This window comes from Pinus tabuliformis, chromosome 6 (genome assembly GCF_031772625.1).
Source record: "Pinus tabuliformis cultivar Carrire ecotype Pingquan chromosome 6, CPIR1, whole genome shotgun sequence".
Taxonomy (NCBI): Eukaryota; Viridiplantae; Streptophyta; class Pinopsida; order Pinales; family Pinaceae; genus Pinus; species Pinus tabuliformis.
In genome coordinates this window covers 1530033787-1530052344 of record NC_142292.1, presented here as the reverse complement: position 1 = coordinate 1530052344, position 18558 = coordinate 1530033787, and the positions used below count along the sequence as shown (strand labels likewise).

The following is an 18558-nucleotide window of genomic DNA, read 5'->3' as shown; positions in this document are numbered from 1 at the left end:
TTTTATATACCCAAAAACAAATGTGGAAATTCAGATTCAGCGTAAACTACGTACAGAGATTTTAATTAAATTAATGTTTACAGATTGAACCCCTATTCGATGACCTCACTGCATTATTTTCAACGCCCTTTCCCTGCAAATCATTTTTAAAATTCGAGAAGCTGCTCACAATATAGAAATCTCTCGCACGTAGCAATTAATGTTCCCAACTCAACAGATGTCCCACCATTATTCTTAAAAACAGGACCAAGATGCCCCAAAACTTGGATTTTTGCATCTCCAGAAGAAATTTGCAAAAAATTAAATGAAGCATAATTGAAATTTTTTATTTTTCATGTCAATTTGCAGAGGGCAATTACTGCAGAGAAACAGACTGTTTTCATGTCAATTTGCAGAGAGCAATTAGTACAAAGAAACAGGGAGAAGGCCTTGCTGACCTTCTCAGATACTGCCCATGATTTATCAGCATTCATATCCTCATTATTATCAAAGTTACATACAGCATTATGGAGTCTTGAAACATTAATTCCTGCAATGGAAATTGATCCTTATTTTTAAGACCTCCTTATTATTGTTGCTGCAGGGTCTGTAATCAGATAACAAGCAAACAACAGAAGTAGTAAATTGGATATGAGAGGGCCAGCATTAGAAGTAGTACCTGTGTAATGCATGCCTTAGTAATGGTGGGAGTTGAGATTCAATATCCACTGCCATAATGACACATTCCAAACCAACACTTCTGGTGCCTGGGACACTGTTTATCACAGCTACCACAGTGGTCTCTATTGTTATGTAGATCCACACACTTTCCTCCACAGCAACTCATACCATATCCACAGCCATAGCCACAGCCACTATATCCACCACCATAATCACACATTCCAAATGAGCACCTCTGGTGTCTGGGGCACTCTTTATCACAGCTACCACAATGGTGTTTATTGTTATTGAGATCCACACACCTTCCTCCACAGCAGCTCAGGCCATATCCACAGGCATTGCCACAGCCACCACAGTGATTCTTATCATAGGTAACATCCTTGCAGAACTTGCTCCAGCAGCAGGTTGTTCCTCCCAGGGGATTCTTCTCCTTGTCATGGCAAATACTGGCATTCTTGGCACACCAAACATATTCATGCCTTCCACTCCTTGTGGCTGCCCTGCTGAAATAGTGGGATTTCAGGAAGTTGGAGTGGGTAGGCACAACTGCAACATACCTGCCCTGAAGGGAACTGTCTGCATTGCTGTACCACTCTATTCTACTTAAGCACAGAATGACCAAAGTGACCAGGATTCTTATATTCATATTCCCTGGGTTTAATTTCCACCACAGTATCCTCTTGCCATGGCCAATAATGACATTGTAAAAAACCTGGCTGGATCTCTGATCAACCCAGATGTATTGAATTATCTGGTGAATCTCAATGTCTATATAGAATGTCTACATGCCCACTTGAGGGTAGGGCAGACTAGCATTGCAAGAAGTGTAACAGGGAGATTCAACACATGAAATCATGGAGCAAAGAGAGAAGTAACAGGGAGATTCAAGACATGGGATCCTGTACCAAAGAAAGATGACGATAGAGACTGTTCCTCTGCTTTGAGGAATAGTTTGTGTACCTCAATACCTGCATGTGATCAACCGCCCCTGAAAAGACAATAAAATAAAGCTAAGATTGCAAAGACAGGACAGCCACCACGCATCATATGAGCAAGTCAGAACAAGTGAGAAGCGATAGGGAATAGTTAGGTTGGTGTCATATGGTCTAATAAATACAGGATCCTTCTATGAGTTGGCAACGGAGAGGCGAAGGGGCAGGGCCTCAGACCATTCGACTAAACAAGTGTACCGAGCATTAATTTCAAAGACCCTACGCATACAAATAAGCTGGGGATAAATGGGCATCACATGAGATTAATTTTAAAGATCCTAGGTATCCAACTCAGGATAATCATATTGCTTCTGCTTCTTTATTTTATGCTATGCCTCATGTTAATTTGGTTTAAATTCAATTGGTAAATTCAATTCCATTGAGTTTTATTTTATATATATATAAATAAATAAAGTAAGGTTATTATATATATATATATATATATATAAAAAGTAAGGTTATTGTAATATTTAATTTTGTATAATTTTTGTTTGTTAGGTGATGTGAGTTTTGTATAATTTTTGTTTGTTAGGTGATGTGAGTTTTGAGATCTCATGGGTAGAGATTGAAATAGTCAAAACCATTTGGGGATCTTGAGCCTCGGCCACACCAACCCTTAGCATGTTGGAATTTTGCCTGTGGCGTTTCTAGTGACCTTTTCACCACGAAGTGGGTTAACATAACACCATGTCATTGTTTGCTCTAGGCCTCATGGGCAATTTTGTATATATTTTGAAGTTAGTTATTTTATTATTAAGAAATAAGAGATATACATATCATAGTATTCAAAACTGGTCGGGTGGAACTGGTAATCGATCAAACCGCCCAGTTCATTAGCCTCTTTGACCAAACCAACCAATAAACCTAGTTCATTCACTTGCAAGCATAGGGTTTGCATAAAATTAGTCATAAACCAATTGGTTTATGATGGAACTAATTGTTACTTTCATAAATCGGTGGATTCATAAACATGGTGGTTTATTACCAGCACAACTACAACCGCACGTGCATCAGTTTCAGGCATGCGTGAGTGGTTTTGAGGGAAACTAGGGGTTATTTCTCTTTAAAAACAACCCCTCCAAGTTTTTAAAATCATGCCTCCACCCTCATTTGCCTCACACATCTCATTTGGAGTTTTTGTTTTCTTGGCGGAGCACTGAGTTTTTGATGGAGTAGTAGAACAATAGAGAGTTTGGTTGTGTTTGTTATCTTGGAGCTACTTTGGAGTTGTTTAGTGGAGTTGGGCTCTTCAAGAGGAGGCTAAGACAACTAGTTTCCATTTCCAAGGATTATCACTTGAAAAAATATGTATTTCATTGTTGTCCGTTAAAAAAAAAATGTGTTCTTTCAAATTTCAACCTGTTTGTAGGCTAAATCTACCAGTAGTAGAACAATAGAGAGTTTGGTTGTGTTTGTTATCTTGGAGCTACTTTGGAGTTGTTTAGTGGAGTTGGGCTCTTCAAGAGGAGGCTAAGACAACTAGTTTCCATTTCCAAGGATTATCACTTGAAAAAATATGTATTTCATTGTTGTCCGTTAAAAAAAAAATGTGTTCTTTCAAATTTCAACCTGTTTGTAGGCTAAATCTACCCCATTTTTTTTTCCAAGTTTACCTTAGGTTTTCCATTTTACTTATTTGTATTTTTTTAATTTATTTGCAAATTTATTTGTTTTGAGGATTTCAAATACTTCATTAGCCACCATGTCTCCAAAAGCCAAGGACACTACATGGACTCGTTGTAATATGATTGATAGAAAAATGATTTGCAAATATTTCTAAAAATCTATTAGAGGAGGGGGGTATTTAGAGGTTGAAACAACACATGGCTCACATAAGAGGCCAAGTAAATCCATGTAAAGCATCGAAGGACATGATAGGAAATACTACAACATAATACCTTGCAAAATTTGAGAAGTTTGAGGAGAAAAAGGCTAGCGATAAGGCTATCCAAGAAGAAATTGCAGCGAAGAAGGAAATTTTACAAGCCATGAGTGCTGGTGGGTATGAATATTTTGAGATTCAAGACTTCTCTTCTATCTCTTCCACTGATGTCCACCACCATTATGTTCCTCTTTCTCTTGGGGCCAATAATCTAAAGGAAAAAAGAGAATGAACATCAAGAGTTATTTCTCAACTTCCCCTACCGCTACCCACTTTGTATAACCATTGGAAAAAGCAATGCAAAGTAGTTGGTTTTCAATACATGCTAAATGGTGATATGATGCAGATATTCCATTTAATGCTACCCACTCACCTTATTACCAAGCTATGTGATACTCTGTTATATTCGCAGGAAAGGGCTTTAAAGCCCCTTATGTGCATGACTTGAGGGGAACTCTTTGCAAAAACAGTTTTTTTGCACTGACGAATATTTGACTAAGTATAGAGAATCATGAACCAAAATAGGTTGTTCCATCATGTTAGTTGGATGGACAGATGGAAAAAACACACTATCATTAATTTCCTTGTTTCTTTCCCTCAAGGAACCATGTTTTTGAAAGCAATCGACGCATCTGATAAGGTGAAGGATGCAAACCTTTTATTTGAACTTCTGGATGAGATGATTAAGACAGATCATTAACGCAATGGGGGGGGGTGGGAGGAATGTTTTGTAGGTCATCATAGATAATACCTCAAACTATGTTCTTGTTGGAAAGATCCTAGAGTCCAAATATAAGGCCCATTATGGACTCCATGTGTTGGAGATTACATCGGTCTTATTCTTGAAGACATAGGGAAAGTGGAGTCGGTAAATAACATGGTAGAAGATGCCAAGTGCATCACAAAATACATCTACAACCACTTTTGGGTATTGAGCCTAATGAGGAAAAATGTCGGGGCCTAAGGAGCTTGTTAGAATTGCAATTACCAGATTTGCAACCCACTTCCTTATGTTGCAATCTCTTAATTCTCAACAAAAAAGCTTGTAGAAAATGTTTTATTCTAATGAATGGAATTCAACTTGGTGGGATGATAGACAAGATGGCAAAGACACCAAAAAGAATGTTTTCGACAATTCTTTTTGGAAAAAGTCTGCAGAGGTTGTGAAAATTGGCAAGCCCCTTATTAAGGTGTACGAATGGTGGATGAGTAAAAAATTGGCATGGGCTACATCTATGAGGCTATGGATAAGGCAAAGGAGTAGATACGAGCAACCTACAAGGATAAAGTGGCTAAATATGGGTCTATTTGGGATATCATTGATAATATATGGAAAAATCAACTCCATCCTATACATATAGCCATGTATTTTCTAAACCCAAAATATCATTGTAAATCTCAACTATGAGAAGAGCACGTTGGGGAGGTCAAAGATGGGTTGTATGATTGATTGGACCGCATGGTCCCTAATCATTCTAACCAATTGGAAATACATAAACAACTTAATTGGAAATACATAAACAACTTAGTCTTTTTAGTAAGGCCACATGTACCTTTGGAAAAAACTTGGCAACAATAGCAAGAGTGTGGATCAATTAGGTAAGCAATTCCAATTCGTTTTTCTTTGAAAGTTCAATTGTTTACAATTTGAACTGTAAATACTTGTTTTTTTAGCCAGACTTAGAATCTAAATTGTTGTACAAAGAAGTAATTAAATGAACTAACTAATGTCTTTGTCTTTGTAGCACATTGGTGGGAGTCATTTGATAGCCAATGTCCTCAATTGCAAAAGTTTGTAGTTAGAGTCCTCATCCAAACTTGTGGTGTTGAGTGCAATTGGTCTATTTTTAAAGAGATACACATGAAGAAGAGAAACTATATGAAACAAAAATGATTAAATGATCTTGTCTTCATGAAATACAACCTTTGACTAAGGTGCAACCAGTTGATGAACAAAAGACTTGCTCTAGATCCCATTGTGTTGGACAATATTGATCCAACATCAAAATGGGTGGAATCTCAACCAATAGATTTTGATATTAATGCCATGGAGTTAGGGGCAGTGATACCAATGCAGATCTGGTAGTGCAAATGGAACCAAAACCAATGGATGAATTAAGTAAAGGCAAACAACCAATGGAAGACACTAGTCATGCAACACAACCAACTCATGCTTCCATTATCTCTAGTTTTGTTGCTACTATTGCTACTAATGAGGTTGCAGAGGAGTTCGAGGAGTCCTCAAACCCTGAGCCAAATGATGTTTATGTAGCTCATGTTGATGATCTCATGTCTAGTAGTGGTGATGAGTTTGATAATGGTGAGGAGTGATCATCTTGATCACTAATATGTAAAATTGTAGTAGGTTAGTGGCCCCATAGCTTGTAGCATTGTTTTTGGACTCTAGAGGCCATTTAGAGTCTCATTGATTATGTATTTTGTTGTTGATATGTTGCACTTGGTGCTATTTTGATATATTCACCTTTACATGGTATATAGATGAACAAACTTTGCATATCTTGTCTCTATTGGTTTAGAATCATGGTTTTAAATCTCAAAAAAAAATTTCATTAAAAATTAATTATTTCATGTATCTTTTGAAAGATTAGTTCGTCAAGATTTGACCAGCCTAGTTTTGCTAGTCCTGATTAAAAAATCGGTGTGATAAGTGGACCAATCCAGTCACCAGTTCTAGTTTTGAATACTATGATACATATATACAAAGTGACATTCATTCTAAACAATGTTTAAATAAGATAAAATCTTAGAGTTTGTCATGAGAGAAACTAAGTATTATTAAGTGAGACTTAAAAGAGTTTTCATAATCAGCTTGTCACATTGGAAAGTGGCATGGCCTTGAGTCAAGTTTTAAATCACTCAATGAAACATTCATAAGAGAAAAAACCATGTGACCAAAGAAAGGAACTAGAGCAAGGTCCCTTAAGCACCAATAACTACAAAGACATCTATGGGGTTTTCCTTGCAACATTGAGTAGCTTTAGAGATAAGGACACCACCATGATTCTTTGCTAGCCAAGTGTAGAGAGTAACCAACATATGACTTTATTTTCTAGTTTGTCAAGACAATGTTGAAGCTCCAACCGGTTTGCATTCTAAATGAGGAGGGCATGAGCTACAAAAGTCTGAAGTATGTTAGTAGAGCTCCAGGGTATAATAGAACTTGGTTTCCCAATTGGTTCATCAGTTAGGAATAAAATGCTTGACCATAAAGTCAAATTTTTCATTAACAAACCCTCTCCCTCTTAACCTCATCACTCAGAGCCCAAAAGTGTTATTTGATTGCAGTTTAAAAGTTTGAAAGGGGAGATGAAAGGCTTTCACTACATCACACATTGCTAACTCTATTTTCATTATGCATGAGACTCTTCTTTGGTCTAACACATTGAAGCCTTCCCAGGGTGGTAAGAGCATGAGCCATTATGACTTGTAAGACCTAGAAACAGAAAATAAATATAGAGCAAAGATAATTGTTGCATCTATCCATAATAGATATAGCAGACCAAAGTATGACCCCAAAAAAAAAAAAGTGGCTTAAATAATCCATTGGGTAATGGTGAAGATTGGGTAATGGTGAAGATGGAGCCGCACACATTCCATTTATAGTGAATTGATGGCGATACCTTCCATCGTCGTTCTTAATGTGATCATGTACATCAACGACAACTTACGCATGATGATCATGTACCAAAACAATATTGGAAATTGCATGCAGTAATGGAAGCTCATGACAACACGTTCTCACTCATGTGCCTTACATGCAAAGGGTCTAACCAAGCTTCCAAGCACCCTATACAAGGGAAAATAAATTATATATATGTTTAAAAAAACTATAACCTTAAAATAGTTTTACATGTCTAAATTTCTCCATGATAAAAAAAAAATATAAATTTATAATTTCAGAAATTATTAATTTACAAAATTCCCAAAACAATAAAATGTAAATGGAATAATCTATCTATTAGACTGTGAACATTAATTGTTTATTTTTTTCAATGATATAAAAAATTTATCAAAATTAAAATCTCAAAAATGAGTTATTTTTGGTGTGATTTTTTGGAGTAAATTTGTGGTGAAATTTTGATTTGTGTTATTTAAATTAGTTTTTCGACTGTGTATATGGATTCAACACCTGAAAAATCCCTAGGCTACTTTTATTATGCAGGGGTTACCCATCAAACTTGTGTTGTCAATAAATTCCTGCCCAGATTTTAGAGAAATTAGACAGGAAAATCCCAAAAAAAACCTCAAAAAATCGCACCAAAAACAACTCCATCGATTTTTAGAGCCACAAGAAAAAAAATGATATTTAACCATCAAAATACTACCATTTGAATTCCTTGTATCAAACGCCATGCAACTCACGTGAACTATTCTCTGAGTATAAAATGTCAAGGCGTTCAGTACACGGCTACCAGTGTGATTAATCAGAAGTCAGGGGTATGTTCAAGGGCTAATGGAGCCAAACCATGCGTCTCATTCAGCCTTATCATTCTCCATGTCTTCTATTCTTTTCTATGCATCCCTCCACAGAGTAAGTTCTATGAATCCGAGCCTGCATATTTAACGCAAATCCAAAAAATAAATGAACCTGACATGGAATCTTATGCCATGTAGATGTCAATACGTATGTACTTCACTCCTTTTCTTTTATTCCAAAGCCATCATATGAAGATTTGTTTTAGCATTTACCTGATCAATCCAGGCAAGTTGCTATCTAGACCCTGCAAATTGATATCTTGTCTGCAATTCCTGGAGCGAGGGAATCTACAATTCGCTACAAGTAATGCGAATCCATCTCATCAAAAGTACTGTGTCAGTGTACGAATCCATCTCATCAAAAGTACAGTGGATCACATTGACCTCAATTTGCCCAACTGTACTCTACTGGTCTATGATGCTCAGTATGTAAACATGCTACTTTTCTGGTCTATAATGCTGTGTGTTCAAAAATGTTACAATTTCGCTGTGAAAATAATAGAAATTTGAGTGTGATTTTGAATAAATTGGTAGAAAAAATAATAGAAATTTGAGTGTGATTTTGAATAAATTGGTAGAAATTTTTGGCAGCTATCAAACTTCAAAATTTTAATTAAAAGTGTACAATCTAATTTTATTATCAAAAAAATCATTTAAACCCTACAACAATTAAATTTCTTGAAAAAAGTTCAGCAAGAAATTCACTGTCCCGCAAAATTGTGATTTGGGTAGGTAGACAATGTCTTTATATTTTGGTAATTTATCACGCTAAAAGTACTTTAAAAGTATTAAAAGTATTAAAAGTCATAGTTTAAAGAGACTACTTTTTTGCCCTGAAAGTCATGGAATATTTTGATAAAATCTGGGAGAGATTTTTGTAAATCCAAGTTACAGTTGTTAAAAAGATCTTAGGTACTTTAAAAGTTTTTGATGGTGCTGAATCCATTTCCACCATCAAAAACATAATTTAAACAGGGGATTTACAAAAAATTTTGAATTTTTTACTCAAATTCCAACCACTTTTAACTGTCCAAACAATTACTCCACTTCAGTAAAAGTCTATATTAAAATATCATAGACCACATAGAAGTCAATTTGATTTAGTCTAAATATATCTTAGTTATTAATTCTTATAAGTATTATTAGTGGCAATTTGAAAATGAAATTATTTGGGTTGAGAAATTTTTATGATTTAAATCTCGTTAAAAAAATTTTGCTAAAAGGGAAAATATAATAAATATTTTACATTTTTTAACTTAAAAATTTGAATATTAAAATTTTAAATTTCAAAATAAACTGTTAATATTAAAATTGTTATAAAATTTATGTGATTTATAACAATTTAATTAAAAAAAGGTCAATATTGAAATCGTTGTAAAATTCATGTGATTACAAAATATAATATTTTATTGTTTCCAGAGGCACTTTATCTTTGAATAGAGGATAGATGGGTGGATAGGTGAGCATTAAATGTGTAATTTTTTTGTTGTGAGATGCTATAGGTAAGATTTCAAATTTAAATTTATTTTATTTTATTATTTTTTTTATATTGTAATTTTGTTTTTTATTAATAAATTTATTAACAAATTTTTAAATAAAAAAAATATATAATATACATATCACATTAAAATATATAACATATAAATAGTATTTATAAATTAACTTCCATTTTACCATAACTATTTTAAGTTTAATTAATAAGCCAATACAAATTAAATATTTACAATATAACAAAATTTTTAATTATGAATATTTACCATTGATATTATTAACATTTAAATAAGTTTTTTTATAATACCATGGGCCAATACCCAGATGAGAAAGATAGAAAGAGAGAGAGAGGAAGGAATAAAATCATAGTACCATGGTTTATCAATACCACGAGCCATCTAGGATTTTAATTATTATGTTATGGATTCTGTTACAATACCATGGGCCAATACCATAGCTTATCAATACCACATGCCCAAAAACCATAACTTATTTCAAAATCAAAATATTTTACAAATACTTTATTTTAATTTAATTTTCTAATATTTTTAATTTAAAACTAAAAGCAAAAAGGTTATAATTACTTTTGAGTTATATCTAAACCCTCCATCCTCACGACTACTAAAAAGATTCCCATAGAGATTAAATCGAGGTTTTAATAAATTAAAAGTGAGAATACTTTTTCATCGAGATTTTAATAAATTAAAAGTGAGAATACTTTTTCATCGAGATTTTAATAAATTAAAAGTGAGAATATTTTTTCATCGAGGTGGTAATAAATTAAAAGTGAGAATACTTTTTCATCGAGGTGGTTCACGGACACCCGGAAATATGAGTTTGATCAAGGGTATCAAGCCGTGCGGCCAATAGCTAGGCCTAACCCCAAGGGCTTCAGGGAGAATTGACCCTGTGACCTCTCAAATGGCGAGGCACTTATTTGACCAGTTGAGCTAACCCTTGGGGCTTTTGAGGGTGCAACACTAGGACTTCCCGGGAGGTCACCCATCTCAGTACTACTCTAGCCCAAACGCGCTTAACTGCGGAGTTCTAATGGGATCCGTGCATTAACATTGGTATGATCGCACCCATGAGAATACTTGTATATATACATATGTGAAATTTATAAATATAAATAATATTATAAAGAACCAGGATAGATGCATCTTAACCAAGCATACAAGTGAAGAGAGAAAGCAAATGTGACTAATAATGATAGAGGAAAGATAGTGCATGATTCTTTTAAGTTTTTTATTATTGTATTTTATTTGACATGGTTGATATTTTTTTTTTAGATACATTCTTAAATACAATACAATGAGATCATATTTAAGAGAGAGAGTGATATGAAAGAGGAATAGAGTGGGTGAGAGAGACATAGAGTTGGGAGAGAGGAAGGAAGAGGGGGGGTAGAGAAGGAGAGAGGGAGGGGGAGAGAGATGGATTTGCAAGGGGAAAGAGAGTGAGGGAAGAACAAAGACATTGAAGGATAGAGGTAGAGAGAGAGGGAGTGATAAGGGAGAGATGAAAATGGAATGAGAGAGAGGAGACGAGGGAAGAGAAAGAAAAGGAGAGGGTAGAAGTAGGGAAAAAATGGGAAGAGAGAGTAAGGGGGCATAGATATGGAAGGGGGAGAGAGGGGAGAGTGAGAAGGAGAGAGGGAGGGAGATAGTAACAAAGTTGAAGGGTGGAAGAGAGGGAGAGTGCGATGGGGGGAGAGAGATAGGGAGGTGGGAGACAAAGGGAGAGAGAGGACTTGAGAGAGATGGAGTTGGAAGAGAAAGAAAGACCTAGAGAGAGAGAGGTGGAGAGGGAGAGGGAGTGACAAGGGAGAGATGGAGAGATGGTGCGAGAGAGAGGAGAGGAAGAGGAAAGAGAGAAAGAGAGGGGGAGACAAGGGAAAGATAGAGAGAGTGAAGGGGAAGAGAGAGAGGGAGAGGAAGAGGAAGAGGGAGGGAGAGCGAGATAGATAGATATGGAGAGAAAGTGTGTATGTTTTGAGGGTGAGAAGGAGAGACAAGGGTAGATAGAGATATAGATGGAGGGCAGAGAGAGGGAAGAAGAGAGAGGCAAAGAGAGGAGGGAGGAAGAGAGATATATATGGAGAGAGAAGTGCAAGAGGGAGAGATAGAGAAGGAGATAGAGAGAGAGAGAGAGAAGGGGAAGAGAGATAAAGAGAGGGAGAGGGAGAGGGAGGGAGAGATAAATAGATAGATAGATAGATATGGAGAGAGAGTGTGTATGTTTGGGGATTGATATAGAGAGACAATGGGAGATAGAGATATACATGGAGGGGGTAGAGAGAGAGAGAGAAAGAAGGGGGAAAGAGATAGAGAGGAGAGGAAGAGGGAGAGATAGATAGAAATGGAGAGAGAGAGTGTATGTTTGTGGGTTGATATAGAGAAATAAAGGAGAGATAGAGATATATATGGAAGGGGTGAGAGGAAATAAGAGAGAGACAAAGAGAGGGACAGAGGAAGAGAGATAGATATGGAGAGAGAGAGAGAGAGTGAGAGTGAGCGAGATGTGTTTATGGGGTAGAGATAGAGACACAAATAAGGAGAGATGTAGGGAGGTATAGATATAGATGACAGGGGAAGAGAGGGAAGAAGAGAAAGATAAACAAAGGGATGGAGAGTTGGAGAGAGGGAGGGAGATAGACATAGAATGGAAGGTGGAGAGAGAGGGAAGAATAAAGATACACATAGAGACAAATATAGACATAGAAATTAAATCTATAAATTCATGAATATTTTGGTTTTTCACTAAAATAGATGTTTTGATTTCAATGTAGTTGTTGATTTCTAATACTAATTGATCGCTTTCACTAGAAGCATTGATTTTAGTGCAGATGTCGATTTCTAATCAAACTTATTTAATACCTTACACTAGATGCATTGATTTCAATGTAGATGTTGGTTTCTACTCCTATTTGATTGCTTGCACTAGATGCATTGATTTCAATGTAGATGTTGATTTCTGATTTGATGCAACTAGATGTATGATGTACAATAATTTCAAAGTAATTAGATTAATATTGTGCATTGATGTCAGTGTAAGCACATCTCTGCCCCCTCCATATATATCTCTATATCCTATTGTGTCTCCTTCTTTATCTCTCTATCTTACCCACCAAACACACACACTTTCTCTCCATATCTATCTATCTATCTCTCTCTACCTCCGTTTCCCCTCGCTTTCTTTCTCTTTCCCTTCTCTCTCTGTCTCTCTATAACACTTCTCTCTCCATAATATATTCCTCCCTCAGATCTATATCTCTATCTCCACTTGTCTCTCCTTCTCACCCTCAAAACATACACACTCTCTCTTAGTGTAAGCACATAAAAAATATTTATGATGTGAATTGATATCTGTGTTACAGTAATTCAACCATAAATAACACTTGAGTTTTCAACCATAAATAATACTTGAATTTTCATCCAAAATAAAATGTTCACTTACCCCAAATGTTTGTTTACTGAAACTGTAGACTATTTGTAATTGGCTAGATTCTTATTATTCCCATTTTACACCATTCGACATTGTTAATCACTTTGCATTCAAATACAGCAATAGAAAATAAATACCATTGAATATTATTTGGGGTTTAACACTCCATAAGTCACAATGACTGACTTTGGAGAAAACTACTATTAATATTGGAGAGCAACAATACAAGGTTCGATGTTTACTACAATAGCTCGAGTTAAATATTTGAATGGTCTATGATTTCAACTGCCCTTTTCATATGATCAATATGATAAAATAGTAAAACTAATAGGTGTGACAATAAGAACAGTAGAAAAAAAATTGATCACAATGAAGATTGTTTGTAATTGACTATATTCTTATTATTCATATTCTCTATCATTCAACATTGTTAGATTGTGAATTTTCACTCAAAATTTGTATTTCATCATTTTTCATCATTCAAGTTACTAACAATCTCTTTCATCTCAAAACACTGAGGTAACTAAGCAAATTTAAAATTAAATTGACCAAATTAATCTTATACATATTTAACATATTTAAAATGATCAAAATAATTAGATGTTCAACAAATTTTGTATGACCGCACACAACTAAAACCAGCCTAGATCCATCTCAGCCTTGGATCTATCAAGCTCCGAGAGGGATCAAAACTCTTGAGGTGCCAACCTTTCCTGAAGTTTTGCACTAAAAAAAGAAATTTGCACCTCGAGAGATTTGATCCCTCTCGACACTTGATAAATCTGAAATTAAAATAAATCTAGTTATAAAATTCAACATTTCTAAATAAAAAATTAATATTAAAATTGTTACAAAGTTTATAAATCAATTAAAAAATTAATATTGAAATTGTCGTAAAATTAATGCAATTTTGAATAATCTCCGTGGATTGTGGATGTTTAAATTATAGCAAAGTTTATGCAGTTTGTAATTGGGCCTAATGACAACGTGAGTGGGCCTAATGGTTAAGAGCATGTGTTTCCTCCTAAGAGGTCACAGGTTCAAAACTAGAGGGGGGTAGAGTATGTATGCCTTTGTAGACTTAACAGTCAAATCGCTGCGCGGAGGTGGGTCCCTTGTCCCACAAACAAGGGGGCCTCATACACTAATTTGGTGTCTAGCTTGACTGTGACCTTAAATATGGATATGGGTCCCTTGTCCCACAAACAAGAGGGCCTCATACACCAATTTGGTGTCTAGCTTGACTGTGACCTTAAACATGGATATTATTATTATTATTAATTTATATTGATAATTATTAGCGGAATAAGATATCACAACCAAAACTTAGAATTTATAGCAAAGTTTATCCCGTTCGTAATAATTTGTATGGATAATAATTACCTGGATAAGATATCACAACTAAAAGGATAAGAGGGTTTATAAAAAGGTAGTGATATAATATGTGAATTTTTTTAATGTTTATTTACGTAAATATAAATTTTGGTTTTTAAAATATTTTATATGTCACTTTCATCTATCATTAGAATGTCCAAATTGTAGTAAATCATTGTAAAGAAAGGAATGTCTAATTTATAATAAATCCCTCAAAAAAATATCCAATTTGTAATAACTCAAAGTATATAAATAAATTATTACAACATAGGTATTAAAGAGAATTTATAATGTAATATTTAGATATTATTATATAGAAATTTTACTATAAAATAAATTTTAAATATATAAAAGTATTATTTTTAAATATTGATATTTAAAATGTTTTATAATTTTTTTTTTTTAATAATATATATTGAAGTTTTTAGATTTATTTTAATTTTGAAATTATGGAGTATTGAGAGGATTAAATTTCGAGGTTTAAAATTTGAGGAAATATTTTTATAGTTTGTATTTTTAAGCATTTTGATTTCTCCTCGTGCTTGATAGATCTGGAGTTAAGATGGATCTAGGTTGGTTTCATCAGTACACAACCACACACAATTTGTATAATATATGATTAATCTAATCATTTTAAATATGTTAAATATGTCTAAAATTAATATAATTAGTTTCTTCTCTTATACAACTCATACACAATAGGTTTGTATTTATATTAAATACATAAATTCGAGCATATGACTCCACACAAATGACATATTTGAATTTGAGTTAATCGATAAATCCTACCATGAAATTTTTGATGTGCAATATTCTTATAAGTGATGGTTATAAGTTGAGATTGGGTATAGATATCTTTTAAATATCTTTTTTTTTTCATAGGATTTTACTTTTCATCATGTACCATGCCTAAGTTTGTTGAATATTGTTTTCTCTGTTAATATGCTTTTTGTTTTAGTATGTAGATTTTCATAGTCATAATTATGTGGTTGTTGAGATCTTCCGGAATAATGTGTTGCATTGTTGAGGTGTCTGATGTTTCGAGTGAACACTTTACCCATCTTTAGGGACAAAAAACTACATTGTTGATATGAAGAGTGTTAGAACAAGAATGAATATATAAAGAACATGATTGTTAGGGGATGTAAGGAGATTTTGTGAATGTTATTGAAAAAGAAAACTAATTAATTAATATTTATAAAGGAAGAGGTCAAATAAGCTTAGTTACAATAATAGCATGAAATTAAATTATCAATTAATTAGTTTAAAAATAAATTAAAATAGCCTCGATGGGGTGGGTGAGTACGTGGTACGAGACCTGACTCCTTTGTGGATGATTCAAATGACGCATGCTCAGAGCCCTGACAACGACCAAGCCAAGTGGCAAGGGTCGGCTAGAAGAATTGAGAAGGCGTCGAGTTATTATATATTCAAGCTAGCAAGTGTCCTAAGCAATCTTTGGTGTCATGGTATGGGAGGGAGGGTGAGTGGAATCAACTTGACTCAGTGTGCACAAACCTATTACCTGTGCATGCTCGTTGGTCTAGGTGGCTTGAATTTGCATTGGTTTGGTTATGAGTGGTATGTATGCAGTGATTATATTGTTCATGTGACTTGAATTATGGTGTGGGATCCAGGAGAGAGGAGCTGGGGTTGCTCACAAAACATACCCGCAACGTAGAACACAACACTTGTAGTGTCAATTTGATAGTTTGTGCGTGGTCCTGGGCATAATTCTCAAGCCATTGCTGGAATTTTGGTAAGTGGAGGTTTTTCCCTTGGTCTTAATTATAATACGTATTCTACTTTTGGTCAATTTCTAGTGGTCTTGGCTTTGCTTCTCTACTGGGAAGGGCCACTCTGAGTTATAATCTTGTTTTAGGGGTCTCGAGAGGTGGTATTGTGCAACCCTATTTCATAAGGGGCACTGTAAAGGGCTCTTCCTCAAAGGGTGACGATAATCTAGGTAATAGTTGACATGTTGTTAGTGATTGTAGTCGTTGTGGGCATGAACTAGCTGTTTTTACTTCTTGGGAGGGAACCTCCTTGAAGCTTAACGTCACTAGGGGATCCTGTGGCAGATAAATTGGGAAGCCCTATTGTTTCGTCGAGTTGTATTTGAGAGATTGGTTCAATTGGAGCCATAATTGGTGTGGTGAAAGCAGTTGTGGCCATTGTGTGTGGTGGGTGGCTGAGCTCCCTTTCAAGTGTTGAAACTGCTGGAAGAGTGGGCGTCGGTTGAGAGACCCTAGTCTTCAAACTACCCAGTGTAGTGATTTCGTGACAATTATCGATTGCCAAAGGGATCGTGACCAGTGGGGTGTTGCCCATAGGGGTTTGTAGGGAAAGTGGGTCGACCAAGGGGCGCAGATGTGGGGGGGAGTGCAGACGAGGAGGACGAGGTCACCTACAATCATGCCCAATCAACAGGTTAGGTGGTGTTATCGACCTCACTTACCTTGATTGTTGACCAACTACGGGATATTGTGGCCAATATCAATATCTTTCGTGAGCAGCGGTATGAAGACCGTAATGACACCATTGCGTACATAAATGATGTTCAATTCATCCAAGGGGAAATTTTGGACCATCTTACCTCCATGCGTTGGAGCCAACGCCGAACCAGTGAGTGGCTCGATGAAATCAAAATTTGGCTGGCTCACATTAACTTCCATGTGCACGAAGGTCATGGACACCCTGTGGGCCAAGACGTTGCTCATGCACCAAACCCTCCTTTGTAAATGCCCTCAACAATTTGTTTTTTTGTTTTTTCTTATGTTTTGGGTTGTATGGTTTTTTGCCTTTGGAACTCCTGGGAAAAATGGCAATATCTTCTTTGTTTCTATAACGCTCTCATGGTTAACAAATCCAGTCGAAGTGAAGCCGACAGAGTAAAGGCAATTTGGTTTTCAATATGTATCTTTTTTATTAATTAATGAAAGTTTTTTTATTGACAATTTTTTTTTTTTATAGACGATTGGTCAAACTAACCATAAATATGACATAAAGGGGTAAAGGAATTGTGTACAATAATAAATATTAAACCATCAAGTTATAATCAATAATATTAGACGGAGGTCTATTTAGAGTAATTATGAATAATTATAAGAAAAAAATTGGTCAAGGTGCCAATAAGTTACTAATATTTTATTTAATGTAGGTCAAATTAGTAAATAAAATAATAGAATAAAGGATTGATATTAATACTAATAAAGATAACAATAAATCACTAGAGATAAATAAAGGATGTTGGTAAAAGTAAAAGGTAAACAATTGAAATAAATTAGATCAAAATGAAATACCATCGATAGAGATAAGGGTTAATTAAAGGAAATATTATAATAATAAACTGAATTATTTTTTTTTTCTAAATAAGACTGAGCTAAAATATATTACAGCGAGAGCCAAATTACATTATCAGTATTACACCAGGGCCGCGGCCCTGTAAAACTGGTCCTGGGACCGACTGTAAACACGAGAATGTTCATATCAGGATTACAAAAGCTGGAACCAGAGTGACGCTTATGTAGCCGGCACATGGACTGAGACAACATAGACACATAACCGACACGTGGACACCATAGACACGATAGACACATAGACACCATTACAGAAGTAACAGATGACCGACACCATAACAGAGATGAACAGAAGTACAAAAAGACTGAGTGCAGATACATATGTGGTCGCAAAGAGAGCTGACAGAGAGAAAATTCATGCAGAGAAACCTGGAGCGCGAACTAGCCTTCATCCGTAGTCTGTGGCTTATCCTCCATCTTGCAGCAGGGAGGCTTGGACCAGCTCCAGGATCATGAACAGGCCTCAGCATATCAACGGCCGGAAATTCCATGTCCACAGTCGGGACAACCCCAGGATTCCGCGGAGGGTCAGCACGAGGAGCATCATCATCTCCCCACTGATTTCGGCAATGCTCAACTGAAACAGTGACAAAGAAGGTAGAATTGGACAGAGTGCAGGGAAGGCGATATCTAACCATTGGATGCTCAGTATGCCCGCACTCCATTCGCTCCGGAGGTTCCGCAACTCTTCCTCTGCCCGGAGGCCTTCCTTTTGGTCTTCTATGCTCAGAGGAATCTTCAATGGAGGAGGAGGGAGAAGGGGCTCTTCCACTGAAACTGCCCCGTCGACTGGTACCCCGAAGCCGTTCACGCTGCATTCTGAAGGTGTGCGGATGGCGGGCGTGTACACACAGAT

The 18558-nt window shown here is 35.6% G+C and overlaps 1 long non-coding RNA gene and 1 pseudogene across 1 annotated transcript; both read right to left on the bottom strand.

Annotated features, from left to right (window-relative positions):
- Positions 1-300: 300 nt before the first annotated feature.
- On the bottom strand, positions 301-1839 carry LOC149264558 (uncharacterized). The gene is made up of 2 exons (XR_016250091.1): positions 659-1839; positions 301-529 (listed from the first exon to the last, which is right to left on the bottom strand). It is a non-coding gene; the product is annotated as an uncharacterized LOC149264558 (long non-coding RNA).
- An 8652-nt stretch (positions 1840-10491) lies between these two features.
- LOC149264557 (5S ribosomal RNA) lies at positions 10492-10609 on the bottom strand (annotated as a pseudogene).
- Positions 10610-18558: the final 7949 nt, after the last annotated feature.